Raw genomic sequence first — 14,857 nt, 5'->3', positions numbered from 1 at the left:
GAAGCTTTTGACCTATGGTATAATTCCTGATTTTCTTCAAACAATAGTTTTTCCTGCCCTGTGTTAACCATAGAGAAAAGTCTTTCATTGCATTCCTGTCCCTATTTTGCACATATACACATCCTTGCTCACAATGTATAGCTCCATTTCTTGGCTTACAATATATGTGACCTCACCTCTACCCAATCCCAGAGTTTGAGCTGCATCTCCCACCACGCTCTGACACCTAGGCTCCTTTTGGTCTTCAGCTATGCCAGCTCCTTCCTGCCCATGCACTTGATAGCCACTCTTTCTGGCCCACTCTTCCTAGTGTGGCCTGAAACAGTTACCCTTTTAGAGAGGCCACCCAGGGAAGCCACTTGGGCGAAAGCTTATCTCCTTTGTCACTTTATCCCTTTACTCTGCCAAATTTCTTTTGTCATTAAAACTACCTGAAAGTCCTTTTAAAATATATTTTGATTACTGGTTAACTCAATGTCTTTTCCTTTTGGATTCCTTGAGGGAAGAAACTTAATCTTATTTATGTATGTATTTATTTTGATTAGTATGTGTTTTCAGGATATAATGATTACATTTATCATGGGGGCATTTGTACGTGTTTATAACACATCTTAACTCTTTCTGCGTGCTCTTCCCCTCCCATCCCTCTCTACTCTCTAACTTTTGTTCCTCTTCCCATTTGCAAAAGCTCTATTTCCACTTTCTTTTCTTCAGTTCTCTTTTTTAAAAACTCCTATTCCCTTCCCTCCCTCCATCTCTTGTTTCCCTTCGCATTTAAAAAAAAAACCCTTTCAATTATCTTTTATTTTGCTCTTTGTTTATACTTAAATTTATCCATCACTATATCCTAGCATCCAGAACAGTGTTCAGTGTGCTATGCTTGATATATGAGTAAATTCACTTAAAAATGAAAATAGAAGATTCTCAAAAGAGTTAAAATCCTCTTCACGTAACCCACTTCCTGAAGAGAACCACAGAGTCAGGGTTACCAAATACTTCTTAGGGTAGGACAATAAGGTAGAAAAAAATGCTCTGAATTCAGCTCATGGAGTATCAAAATAGTTTTTCCTTTCTTTGATTTTTGTCTTAAGTTTCTTCAAGTTTTCTTATCCTGGCTTTACTCTACCTAACTGCTGGTTCCTCCAGCACTACTGCAGGAGTAGAATTCTCACTTATTTTGATTATCTATGTGACACCTGATATATTTTTTAGGTTGTAGCTAACAACAGTCTACTTCTTTTAATATTTCATTTTTGAGACTGTGTTTTTTCTTTGTTCAGGCATGCACTATAAGATCTCCAAATTTTTAACTGTATCTAAACTTCAAATTTGCCTACTTTGCTTCTCAGAGAAATAATTAGTAGAGGCAGTGTTATAACATGATGAAGATTCAACTTAGAGCAAATGTACAAGGATAAGTGATATTTATCAAGGTTCTAACTTTCTGAACTTCTGTTTTTTCTGAAATCTATAAAATAGGCATAATAGTTCTTATTTCACAGGATTGTTTACAGTATTAAATTAATAATGTAAAGCACTTAACATATGATGGTACAAAAAATGTACAACACATAGTAGTAAAGCTGTTGTGATTATTATGATACCAGCAGCAGCAGCATCCGAACCTAATAATCTCAAGAACTGTCACATGTTTATTTTTTTGAACTTGATGTTTTACATGAACAAGAAAACCAATTTTGCTATAATTGCCTTATAATCCTTTTCAAAATAAAAAAGTAGATCTAGGAAACTTGTAAAATATTATATGAACTCTATGTATAGATGTTAGGACAGCATAGGCCAATGGTTAATTGGGAAAGGATTTTGGAAGGAAATAGCTCTTCCAACTAGGAGAACAGTGGCCACATGTTTTTCTTGGTGATCAGGGCAGGGGAGGAACAAGTGCAAAGACACTGGGGCAAGCAATACTCTTGCCTCCAGCATCTAAAACGTTAGTGGCAGCCACTGTGAACATGCTTCTTCTTAGTTCGGTGGAAAAGAGGCAACAAAGAAAATAGAGAACTTCTTGATCTCCTTGCAGTCTCTGGAGACCCGCATTTTGGTTTCAGTTCTTTGATTCAACTTGAACAGAAGTTTCTCCACCTGACAATGGCATGGTGGTTTGTTTAGAGCACTGCCATAACTAAGGCTTCTTCAAAGCCGCCTGAGGACATGGTTGTTTTTATTTTGCCCATTTTAGTTCTACATAAAACTCAGAAATGTTGAGGTCTTTGAATTAATCATCATTATTTATTGAGCACATACTATGCTCCATGCATTTTACCAGAAACTGAGGGTGAAATATGGACAACACAGACTAACTTCCTGTCTTTATGGAATTTGTATTCTACAAAAAATAATGAATTAAAAATAGGTTAATGAATAATTAATAAGAATTGCAATAATGAAGAAATAAATGAAGAAATAAAAATTAAGGTTTTATGTAGTATTGAGTAAATAAAAAATGAAAATAGGGCAAAGTGATAGAGAGTGGCTGGATTACAGATACTATCCTTAAATATGTAGTTGCTCAGGGGAGACATCTTTTAGGAGGAATAGTTGAGTGGAGACCTAAATAAAGAAAGGATTGTGTCACAGAAGTGTGGAAAGAGCATGCCTAAAAAAGAGATGAATAAGCATGTGCCACATTCCTGGGTGAGGGAAGAGCTTGGGATGCTCTGGGGGCCAAATGAGGAATCAAGTCAGGACTCAGTATTGGGCAAAGATGGGAAAAGAAGAAAGAGGAGATGGGAAGTAGAATGTGAAGGAAGACATACAGGCAGAGTCCAAGCCATAACCATAGTGAAAAGTTTGGACTTTACCCCAATTACAGTAGACAGCATCTGAAGAATTTTGAGCAAAGAGTCTTGTGATTTGATTTATATATTAAAAAATCAGCTGGCAGGAATGCAGAGGTAGGAAAAATGGTTTTCTTAGGAAGCTCCAACAAGACCAGAGATGACAGAGCCTTATGTCATGCTCAAGATACAAAAGCATAGAGTCTAGTCAGCATTGGGTATATTTTGAATATAGAATATTTCTGCTGATAGGTAGAATAAAAGTGAAGAAAAGAAAGAGGGAAATCAAGTGAATAACTGCAGAAAGTGGTGGTGCTATTTATTGATAGAAGAAGATAGGACATGGGGCAGAGGGAGGGGTAGGGAATGAAAGGTTTTATTTGGGGAATGTTGAACTTAAAATGCTTGTTAACACCTGAGTGAACAGGTTTAATGGTTATAAGTTCAGAAGTTGACATTAGGTGAAGGAAGTATGGTTTAAAGATATGGGGCTAGATACTTGAAGAGTGAAGTAACTTATTTAAGATCCACAGTCAGTAAGAGATAAAGCTGAACATGAAAATGAATCTTTTGGTATTGACACACTTTCCCTTCCTACCACAAATATTTAGGTATATTTATAGTTATGAGTACTGGAATAGAATGTGGGAAAATGTTGGAAGCAAAAACATTTTAGAATTACATACAAAAGGATGAGCAATTTTCCATTATTTATAGGTGGCACAAAATCATGATTTCTTCTTATTTCCTTATGTAATCCGTTTTTCTGATAGTGCGATGCTGTATGTACATATAATTTAAAAAGCTCTGGAGTGATAAATCCATAAAGTTTACCAAGTATCAACGTGGCAATAAATAACCACTTCATTTTCTGAAGTTGTCACTGTTTGGAATATCAAAAAGGATAATTTGACTTCAGATTAAATGTGTCCTGATTAGAATTTAAAATATAAATCAATAATTGAAGCGAATATTTCTGAATTGTCAGTAACATTTGAATAAGATAAATCAGGTTTAATAGACATGGCTAGGTCAAGTAGTACTTGATCTCTATGGCTTAGAAAAAAAGATTCAAAATAAATTAATCTACTTAAACCAGTGATATTATAAAGGAGAAAGGGGCCTAAATCAGGAAAGAAAATGAAATAAACTTAATTGTATTTAAATTACAATGGAAAAAAATTACAATGGAATGATTACCCTGAGTGGAAAGTAAAAAGAAGGAATGGAAAAAAGGGAGAGAGGAATGAGGAGGAACTTATTTAAATAATTTATAAATCAAGTATTTGGTGGAGTATGGGTGTGTGGCACAAGAAGTACACACAAACCCTAAATGCTTATTCAGCAGAGTAGTTTATGCCGTGATCTGAGTAAACTATTCTATAATTTTAGACATATTACAGACTTCGGCAAATGCGTAAATATGCTAATGTTGTTAGGATCCAGGTCTCACATTGTGGGAGACGAAGCATGCAAATATGGTGTAGGGAGGACAGGAAAAAACCCTATGATGATGGGTTGAAACTGGAGATGTCAAAGTGATCTCATGATATCCAAAATACACATATATGTATCTATAAACATATACATGTATACACATGTACACATCTGTGCAAAGAACATCTTTCTATGCTCCGAAGTAAGAGAGTGCTCACTAATGTGATGGGCACATGCTGCAAGGACATAGAAGCCAGAATGAAAGAACTCCTGTAGCCAAATGTGAGCAATTTGACATAAAAATGATTAAAGCAGTAAGGAATTATTAAGTCACTGAAAAAATGTAAGTTCATGAGTCAACACTAGTAACAGACAGAAGAATAAATCAATATATAATTAAACAAATGTGGGAGAAGGGAGTTCTTTTGCTTATAGAAGAATGGGAAAGACTTGTGTAAAGTGGAGGAAGTGCTAGACTTGAAGAATCAATTCTGTAACCTGTATATTAAAGACTGTACTAGATGAGAGCATCAGTGAATGTGAATGTTAAATCCAAAGAGAAATTTTAGATGAGGAGGCCTCACCATACAATGCAGAAATGAGGCAACTCCTTGATGAAGCAACAAAAATTAACTTAATGTGTATGAGACAGATGAACATCATGTGGCTCTACATACGTTAACATGAGAAAACAACATCACTTGGCAGTATTCCAGTAGAAAATGCATAATGACACTCCAACCAAAGATGTCACAAATACAAAAGAAGAAACATGCTACTAAAATGAAAAAAAAACTACAGATAACAATAATGTACTCTGTATTTCAAAAAGCTGTGCTGCATAGCTCGGCGGTAGGCCATTTGCCTAGCATCTGCAAGGCCCTGAAGTCAATTCCCAGTACCACCAGGAAAAATAAAAAGCTGGGCTTAGTGGTAAAGAAAAGATTTTTAATGTTTTTACCATAAAGAAATGATAAATGTTTGAGATAAATACACTGCCCTTTATTTGACCCTTATATAATGCACACATATATCTGAACATCACAGGTATCTCATAAATACGTACATCAATTTAAATTAAATTTTTAAAGAAAAGGAAAAAGTGTTAGGGGATAGATTATGTTTTAAAATCTTCACTTTCTTAAAAGACAAATAAATTTTATAGAAATATAGTAGATTAAAAGAAACTAAAAAAACATGACATTCAACAGATCTACTGTACCTCACGGTGACTGCCAATAATAACATATGGTGTTCTTTAAAACTGATAAGAGAATAAATTTTAAGTGTTCTCATCACAAATAAAAATAAATAGGAGGGCTAATGCATATGCTTATTAACTCAAATTAGCCATTCCAAAATATAGATGTTTCTAAATAATTGTACAAAATAAATTATTCAATTTTGTCATTTAAAAATAAATTTAAAAAGAGAAGCCAACTAAATGTGAGCATTGACTCTAAATTGGATTATTTACTGGAGGAAAAATGTTATAAAGGTTATTATTAAACAACAAAATGGGAATATGAACAAATATTAGATAAAAGTAGTATATCAATATAAATTTATGAAGTAGACATTTGAATTGTAACTGTTACATAAGAAAGTATCTCTCCTCTTAATAAGAACTTATTTTCAAGTAATTTTTTTCTCTATATAAGTACTTATATATATAAAATCACGGATATAATTATATGTATTTATATATATGGTTATAGAAAGACAAGACGGTTGTATAAGATCAAATTATCACTCAAATGGGGTACCATTAAGATTAAACAATCCTGAGTAAGGCTGTACAGGTGTGCATTAAACTAATTTATTTTTACAATTTTTTAAACTTGAAATAATATTTAAATAGCTTGAATGTATCAAGAATTTCTGGTGAGCATTTAAAAAAATCCATTGCCATCAGATTTATGATTTTATTTTACTCAGAAAAGTATAAAGAATATTTTTGTTCCTCTTCTAATTCAGATCTGTTCATTACAAAAAAAGAATAAAAGCAAGCTGCTTAAAATTCTTTTCTTGTGCAAAGTGAAACTAAAATGAATTAAGTATACACATAAAATTCCACTAATTTTATTCTGTTTTCAAAATCAAAAAAACCTTTTGGGATGGTTTTCAAAAATCATGTGACAATTTTTGTTTCCAAGGTGAGAAGAACTTTTAGAATGTGATAACTACTACATATTTTTAAAAACCTAAAGGGTTATAGTGACAAATCTGTAAAATAAAATAATAATTAGTTGTGTAGATTTTATGTTAGTTCTTGAAACACCAGTCAACTACTCTAATTCTGATCTGCTTTATGCAGTTCTAATATTAATTTATCATTTCCCCATAAAATTTAGATTTAAAAATACAAATCTGCTATATTCCTTTTATAAGAATAAGAAAACTATTGAATATGGCATTAATATAATTTGTGTGTGTCTGTGTGGTACTGGGGGTGGAGCCGGGAGCCTCACATAAGCTAAGCAAGAGATCTACTACTGAAATACATCCCTGCCATTTTGAATTTTTTTCTTTGAGACAGGGCCTGGTTAAATTCCCCAGGCTAGCCTCCTACTTACAATCCTCCTGCATCAGCCTCTCGAGTAGCTGGTATTACAAGCTTGTACCAACATAACCAGCTTAAACCTGTCTCAGTATAAATGTGAATGATGAAAAGTAAAACTTGAGGGAATCTGGAAAACTTTAGATCTATATGTCAAACTTTATTTTTTTAGTTCACTAAAGAACAAAATCAAAGCTGTCAGGCAAGTGACAGAAATGAAATATAAACATAATTCTCAAGCAATAAAGAATTTACATTTTAAAGACTAAATACTTAGCAAGGAACACTATTTTCTACAAGCATACAGATTAAACTGAATTTTATTATTTTTAAATGGAAACAGAAACATGAAATGGCTTTCCCTAACCTTTTATAATTGCAAAAATTATTTCCTGTATGGCAATGAGATCTGTACCCTGTGTCACAAAGAGTAACTGTCATAGTATTTTTGTGAACATAGTAATTATTCCACTTAGTGCATATTTTAACACAATAAATATGAATATGTTACATGTGGCACTTATTAGAAGCCACTATCATTAAAAATAAATACATGGTCCACAGATATAGGACAAAAAATTGATCTTAGAAGACTAGAAAACCCATGTTATTCAGATTTAAAGGATTTTTGTTGCTTAATTCAAGACATACCACCTCTTTTAGTTTTCACCTGAACCATAATCTTTCTTTCTGGCTACCAACTTTCTTCTCTTTATTCTTGCAAGTAGGAAAATGGCCCCGTTAGAGAAAAAACAAAACAACCAAGCAAAAACTAAACATTTCAATGTTCTTTTGGAAGTCCAGTCAAAAAGAAGAACAGATAGATTCTTCTTCCTAAATGTAATTGTTATTTGAAAGATAGATTTGTCTACTTGGCAGGATGTGATAGAGCTCTGTATAACCAGGTCCTTTTCTCTACAGATGGCCAATTTGGGGAAGGTTATGTTGTGAAGGAGAAGTTGACACACACTAACTGTGAAATTAATGGGATCAGCTCTGTATTTCAATAGTCTGATAGATTCCTAGGGCGATCACCCACATGCCACAAAATTGACCGTGTCTTTTTAAAACAGAGACCAAATTTTACAGTGCTACATAGCAGACATCTATTTTCAAATTTTATTAGGTTCAGTGAAAAAATCTATATTACATGGTGATATCACATGAATATAATCTAACCAATGTGGTAAAATTTATATCTACAGTTCAAAAGTCAAAATTTGTTTTCTAGCAATAAAGTATTTACTGTATTTAATTTATGTTAATATTTTTGGATTAGGGGAGGTTCTAAATGATTTTTTAAAATGGCAATATGCAAGGAAAAAATCTTGCACATCTCATATTGAGAAGAATGTCCCTTCAATAGCCTCTATGTCTTACGGAAATTCAGCCAGGTAAGCCTTCATTTTTATCTTCTGTAAATAGAATTTTCCCAGAGAAAAATTCTAAACTTATTTTATATAATCTAGAACTAGACAATTCATTTATCTCAGCAACAATAACAACAAATCTATTTTGCCAGCAAGGTAGTATTTTCTTTATTGCTTTAGCCTTCATTTATTCTTTTCAGTTACAGCAGTGATCAACTTAGATTAAATTAACTTAGACTACATTTTGTCAGGATTACTACCTACTATTTAGCGCAATACCGTATTCTAAGTATAATATACACATAGCCTTTAATAGTTCATGATATCAGAATATCCCATACAAAAATTTTGGACATTTGAAAATACAATGATTTAGAATACCAAAGAATGTTGTTAAAAGTGGCATTTTTTGAATTAAATACAGTCAAACTCTGGTGGACATAGTCTTTAATTAATTAATATGTAATATTAAAAAAGAGGCACACTTTAAATGGATTTCTCACAACTATTACCTGAATTTTAAAAATTTAATCTATTTGAAAATGTCAACTATAATTTATGCATCTATAATTTACTTCCTGAATTTTTAATACTAACAATCTCCTTTGATTTTCTCTCTAATCCAAAGATAGCAACTATTGTTATAGAATATTGTATAAAAATAATTTTAAAAAACAAGTAGGTATCAGGCAGTGTAATAGAACTAGTATGACACCAATATTTACCAAACTTTATGAAATGCAAAAACATGGACTTTATTTGCTAATAGCCTCGAGATTGGAGGAATTTAAAAAGCAAACCAAATTAGGTCAGCGTTTATATATATTACTTAGGATATTTACATTAACAGATCTCATGAAGAAATGTGTAACACATATCACCTTTCCAAAATATTTGTTATATAAGTGCTCAGAAGGAAACTAGCAAAACTCATATATATATAAAAGTTAGGTTATATATATGTGTGTGTGTGTATATATATATATATATATATATATATATATATCCAGAAGAGTTCACTTAAACTGCATTTTCTTTTTTAAAAACTGTATTAAACACTGTGTAACGGCTTTACTGAAGTATAAAGAAATCAACAACTTTTAAAGGAAGATTTAATAGTTGCAATATATTGAACAATTATATTAAAGACAGTCATTACATATAGGAATTTTTCTTGATTTGCACAAATAAGAAAACATATTTCTGCTGGGTCTAAATTATTTTAGAATGTTTCTAATGAAGCCAGGACTAGTCAAGTTTAATTTTCAATAATCAGTTCAAATTATCTGTTTTAGTTATTACTCCATTCTTAAGTATTATGAACACAGATTAATCATATTGGCAAAACAGTGAATTTATCAACTTAAATTTAGTCATCTTATTTAGATTTTAAAATCATGCTATCTATACTACAAATTACTTTCTCTAAATATAAATATCATTATGTGATAATATAAAACTAATACTGAAATGTTACACTTTAAATAATATATTTTCACAGAGGTAGAAATAAATGTGAAGAATTTAGGAGGAAAGTACTGAACCAATAATATTCAAAATGAATAAGAGTTATATGTGAGAGAATTTACCAATATTTGAGGTAAACTGGATTTAGGGGAAGAAGAAAAGTTCCCCAACTTTATTAATCCTGAAATTTCTCTTGCATTAAATTGTGTGCAAAATCACACACATACGAGAAAGAAATTTTTTATTTTGCAGGTAAAATAATCTGGAGAGCCATAAACATGTAAAGATTTTCAGCCTTTTTAAAGGTTTTGTGTAAAATTGAACTATGAGTTTATTACACTTTTTCATTTAAAGTGTTTAGTACTTTCTACTTGGGAGAAAGATCAGGCTTATATATATATAATCTACTTGGTATTCTGGCCAGCATTTAAATTGTTGATATATAAATAGCAATACAAATAATAAATGAAAAATACCAAGTAACATTTTCTTCTTACCTCTATGCTTATTTGTAGTTGATTGTTAAGCTGTTTCGTTGGTTGAATTAATCTACCAGCATCTCAAAGAGCTTTGTACTCTGCTCCACTCTCTTTTCTAGTACATTATTTTTCCCTCTAGAAAAGGATAGTCCACCAAAAGAGGAAGTTGTGAAACACCAGAGTCATTATGCTTCATATATTCTACACAGAATAGAAAATTATTGACAAAGCTTACACTTGGAATCATAGACTCAAGCCTCTATAATCTGTGTATGTCCTTCTCTATTTAAAAGATAATGTATATGCATATTCATAAGTTAAACAATTTTTAGAAAAGTGTAGGAAACCTACACTTGATTAAATACTTCTCATTTATATAAGGAAACATCTCCTATGAAGCTAAATGATAATCATAGAAAAACAAAATATTATATGCAGAAGAAAATTGTGGAAATGACATATAAGGAATAAACTTGTTTTTATATGTCTAATCTAAAAGTTTTGGAGTATGAACTAATTGCTACTTTGTCTATAGGAATCTTATAAACACACACACACAGACACACACACACAGAGAGAGAGAGAGAGAGAGAGAGAGAGAGAGAGAGAGAGAAACTAACTTTAGTAAACAGACGTTTTCCTGGAATTTGGGTGGTGGTTTTTTTTACCTATAAGTCTTAAGCTTCCTTTCTCATGAATAGTTGCCTGTTGCATATAGATAAAGCATTGCAAAACTGAAACTGTTACTTATCCACGATCTCTCACAACTTCAGCCACAAGAGTGAAAAAACAGGTGCAGATCATGCAGTACTGAACATTTACTGGGTTAAGTTTCTTACAGGTTAGAACACTAAATGAAAGGACATTGGGGGCAGTGGTTGAAAAAGGACATAATATAGTTGTTCCTACAGGCGTGGTGGTGCATGCCTGTATCCCAGCATTCTAGGAAGTCAAGGCAGGAAGATCACAAGTTTGAGTGCAATCTAAACAACTCAGCAAGACCCTGGCTCAAAATAAAAAACAAAATATGATCTGGAGATGTAGCTCAGCACAAAGGCCCTGGGTTAATCCCAGTGTGTTACTGGAAACAAAACACTTGATCAAAGCAAATATTGTTGCCAAGTTCAAATAAATGGAGTCTCTGTCTCTGTCTCTGTCTCTCTCTCTCTCACCATGTAGTACATCCTTCTCCCAGGTCCAAGTCATCAAATAATAGAAGCCAAAAAGGGTACCCAGGTGATAGCAGTTCCTCCCCATACTTAATCCCCTTCTTGCTCACTTGGGAAGTGCAACAGGATGGATTGCAAGTGTAATATGTATTTATGCAAACCTTCATACATTGCAAGAACCACTTTTTGGACTTCAGAAACTATCATGCTATCAGGGTATCCACCCCAGTCGAGGCCTGAAACTGAATAGTAAAAAATCCTATAAATACTATGTTGCTTTTCTGTTTGTTCTTTGCTTTTTATTTAACCATATATCCAAAAGGGGCAATAGATTAAGGAATGACTAAAAACAAATGCATTATACCTAAACTCAAATTTAATGTGAATTGTCAGGAATTAAGTACCACTAAAGCCAAAATAAAAAACCTGCTCTCATAAAAACATCTAAAAAAAATAACATAAATACAAAGTATAACAACAAAAAAACAAAATCTTAGTCAACAATACCAAATTTGAATTCTTTGGCAAGATAGTTGTTGAAAAATCCTTGAAGAAAAGTTATTCATGTGATTATAGGTACTTATATCCTGTGTTTAGATAAAATTGAAATATTTTCACATATGAGTATTTAAAATACTAGGGCTCATTTGGTCCCAAAGATCCATTCTCACTTCTAGAAGTGTAGCCCTCAGTATCTGTGTGCTATCATAGTATCCTCATGTCTGTGACTTCCCTTTCTGAGGTTTCAGTTGCAAGTGACCAACCACAGCCTGAAAACATTAAACAAGAAATTACAAAAATTCAGCTCTAAAGTAATCAGTGGATTAACTGCTTGATGAAGTTAGCATCCTCATAATCTGATCACTTCCCACAAGCCTCTGAGTGTTGCTGTATTGGGATCAAACCTTCAAGACAAGAGCCTTTCAAGAGACATTTTGGATAAAACTGTAACAACTACCATTCTATTTTTTGCCTTTGTGAATTTTGACTAGTTTAGTACAACATAGAATCGTGTTTGTCCCCTTGTGTCAAGCTTATTTAACCTAGGTTCATCAAGATTCTAGCATGTGTCAGAATTTCCTTCTTTTTCAAGGCTGAACAGTATTTATTATGCACTTGTTACATTTTTCTTATCTATTTATCTATCATTGACCAGTTGGATTGTTTTGACCTTTTGGCTATTGTGAATAATGTTGCTATAAACATGCATGTACCCTTATCAGTTTAAGTTCCTGGTTTCACTTCTTGTGGGTGTGCACTCACGAATGGAATTGGATCATATGGTAGTTTTATATTTTGTATTTGGAGGAACTGCCATTCTATTTAAGTCCATCTCTTTCCCTCATGCTTCTTCCTTTTGCATTAGGGTTTTTCTTCCTCCTACTCACTAAGTCTCTCCTGCCAAAGTCACCAAATAATCTCTTCATTACCAAGTCAAAATACTTCCAAGCACTCTTGTAAGACCTATTTTTCAGCACATGCCTACTACTTACCACTTCTTTCTTCTGGAAGTGCTATCTGAGCTTTAGTTCTTGAATTTACCCTTGCCTTCTGACTATATGTCAACTTGCTTTCTAACTTTCATATGGGAGTCTTTAATTATGTGCCTCTGGTGGATGTTGCCACTTCTCAGGATTCTGTGTGGCCTGCTCTTCTGACTCACCATCTCCTCAATATTCTTTCATGGTTTCTGTTGGCAAGTATTAATGGCTGCTAAATTTCTCTCTTCAACATAGCTGTCTCCCAGGAGATGTTCTGACCAGTGCGAAATAAAAGATCATTTGGCCTTGTGATCTAGAGAAAGGTATCTGCAAAGAGGCCTCAAGATCACCCTGAACTACTTTTTTCAACATCAGGCAAGTCAGTGAGTACTTCTGAGACCTAACTCCTTGCCTGTAAGTGATCCCTTCAGTGATTGCTTAAGGAGGGTATTGAAAGATGATAAAACAAAACAAAACAAATCCTTATTCATAGTTTATAGTATAAAAAAATAAAGATAAATCTAGTGTCCATTTTATTTCTCTCTAATATGATTTTTCTACCCAGAGATAAGGAGTATAATGAGTTTGTATTTTTTGGTGGACCTATTTCTTATGAAATCACATATATATATATATATATATATACACATTATATATAAAATTACATGAAGAATTAAATATTTTGTAGGATTTTAATGTAAATAACATTTTGTTGTATTTTTCATTGTGTCTTTTATTTTGGTACCAGGGATCGAACTCGGGACCGTATGCTTGCTCGGCAGGTGCCAGAACCACTGACCTAAATCCCCGGCTTTCATTGTGTCTTTTTATAATGTACAACTTGAAGATACTACTAAGACTTTATTTTGAACTATTTCATATATATCTAATTCCCCCATTGATTGAATTTGTTTTACTTTTTTACAATTCAAAACAATGTGATCAGTAAACAGCATTACAAAGGCATTTTAACAGAATTTAGCAATTTTTTCTCTAAGGTGGACATAGAAAAGTAGAATCAGAAGACTAGAGGATCTGTACATTTATAATGTTAATTGTAGGGCTGAGGATTTAGCTCAGTGGTTCCGGCACCTGCCTTGCAAGCGCAAGGTCCCGAGTTTAATCCCTTGTACCCCTGCCACCCAGAAAAGTTAATTGTAGCTATTGAATTGCTACACGGTTTTACCAGTTTGAACATCCAGTATTTCCTGGTTTTACAAGATATTGCCATTATCTGATATAATCAAACCTTTAAATCTCACCAATGTGACGGGTAAGAAAATGGTGATTAAAATGGAGGTTGAATATATTTTAATACCGTATACCTTTTACATTTTCTGTTTGTGAATTTCCTGTCCATTCATTCTTGACATCTGTTTTCTTGGATAATTGTCCACTTCTTATTGATTTGTAGGGCTAAAAATACATTTTGTTTCAATGCATTGCAAACATTCTTTTAAAAAATGTTTTATTTTTAACAATGTTCCAGTCTCCCCATCATTTTAGAACCTTTCTCATGAAGTACAATACTTCTACAGATGACCCTAATATTCTTTGGTAATATCCTTGCTTTTTGTCACAGGAAAACTTGGCTCATTTTGTGTATTTCTTGCCCCAGACCTGAAATTCACACATATCTAATGGACTCTGGTTTCTCTTATTGACACAGGACTCTTTGAGACTACCTAAACTTTAGCAGTGCTGGTTACTACTGGGTTATCATTAGTATTAGGAAAGACTTGCTTAGTCAATAAACTGTTAGCTTCCTCTCTGTGCCAAGCATACATCTTTGTAAAAATATTTAAACTTGTATCAGGAATTTTATAACTTATAAACATTACATCTTACATTGCACTAAAACAATTTAAAATTAATATGTCTAATACAATACAATAATTTCTTTCTAAATAAAAATGGGACACTAATTTCTTATGAAAGGATATTTCAATAAAGATAGTAACATAGTGAATCATTATTTACATTTAGAACTTTGAAAATACCCTGCCAAAGAATTTTCAAAAAATCATATAGTTTGGAAAACTTTCTTGTATTTTCCATTCTTCATCTACATTTACCATTGTTCCAGTATCTCAGCC

The 14,857-nt window shown here is 32.7% G+C and overlaps 1 protein-coding gene across 4 annotated transcripts in view; it reads right to left on the bottom strand.

Annotated features, from left to right (window-relative positions):
- The window catches only part of Mbnl1 (muscleblind like splicing regulator 1), a 198,643-nt gene extending 188,417 nt beyond the window's left edge, over positions 1 to 10,226 (bottom strand). For 2 of the 4 annotated variants that reach the window (XM_087186370.1, XM_087186381.1), the window contains exon 1: positions 10,130 to 10,226. The gene's annotated coding sequence lies outside the window, so the exon portion shown is untranslated. The remainder of the gene's footprint in view (positions 1 to 10,129) is intronic. The other 2 variants (XM_087186371.1, XM_087186382.1) reach the window with 2 other exon arrangements.
- Positions 10,227 to 14,857: the final 4,631 nt, after the last annotated feature.

This window comes from Heterocephalus glaber, unplaced genomic scaffold, assembly GCF_053883595.1.
Source record: "Heterocephalus glaber isolate CG9 unplaced genomic scaffold, H.glaber_assembly_v1.0 deba00001504, whole genome shotgun sequence".
NCBI lineage: Eukaryota > Metazoa > Chordata > Mammalia > Rodentia > Bathyergidae > Heterocephalus > Heterocephalus glaber.
The sequence above is the reverse complement of the archived record's forward strand: the minus strand, read 5'-3'. Positions and strand labels throughout refer to the sequence as shown.